Genomic DNA, 858 nt, shown 5'->3' with positions numbered 1-858 from the left:
CTTAATGCTCCATTGATAAAACTGGTGCAAAAAACTTGCACTGAGTTCAACTTTTGCTCCACTGTCTTTGAAGTCAGTGGAGACCAGTGTAAAGGCTATTGCACATGAAATGCATAACAGAGCATAAGCATAACATAAGACTGCTGGACCAATGAGCATCTAGCATAATGTTGCCATATTGATTTACATAAGATGCTCATTGGTTTAGCGGTCTTATGTTATGCTTATGCTCTGTTATGCATTTCATGTACGAAAGCCCTAAGAGCCCAGACACAAGCTTTTGCATAAGCGAATCAACTAATCAGAAGCTTTCCTTTCCTCTCATTCCATGGAAAAGAAGAATTTCGATTGGTTGATTCCATTATGCACTATGTATTATGCGTTATGCAAGAGTGTGTGCTGCGGCCATAAGGGTGCTGTCCCATGACAATCGGATTTCGGAAAATGGAATCTCGGAAAAGTACTAGACCGGAAAATACTAGATTAGAATCAAAAGACACGGCAGCGTCTTGGCAAGTTAGCACGCGCAGTGATATACGCGTTATGTCCGTTATAGTTCGTTACGGTTAAAAATTAATAATTGTTAATAAAATAATTATTAATAAATAATTTTTCGATAAATATTGATTACTATATAAGTATTTATTGTTTCCATTATATATATGAATATTGTTAGAGATATACAAAATTGCGTGCTTGTCTGCTTGTCGGTCCGAAATTTTCATGACTCGGTTTTCCATGAACCAATTTTTCCGGAAATGTGAAAAATCGGAAAATTTATTTTAAATATTTTATGAAAAAAGATAATTATGATATAGTAGAAGAATCTGTAAGAAAATAAAATTCCGATGTACTTTT

Source organism: Trachymyrmex cornetzi, unplaced genomic scaffold (assembly GCF_001594075.2).
Source record: "Trachymyrmex cornetzi isolate Tcor2-1 unplaced genomic scaffold, Tcor1.1 scaffold1465, whole genome shotgun sequence".
NCBI classification, from domain to species: Eukaryota; Metazoa; Arthropoda; class Insecta; order Hymenoptera; family Formicidae; genus Trachymyrmex; species Trachymyrmex cornetzi.
The sequence above is the reverse complement of the archived record's forward strand: the minus strand, read 5'-3'. Positions refer to the sequence as shown.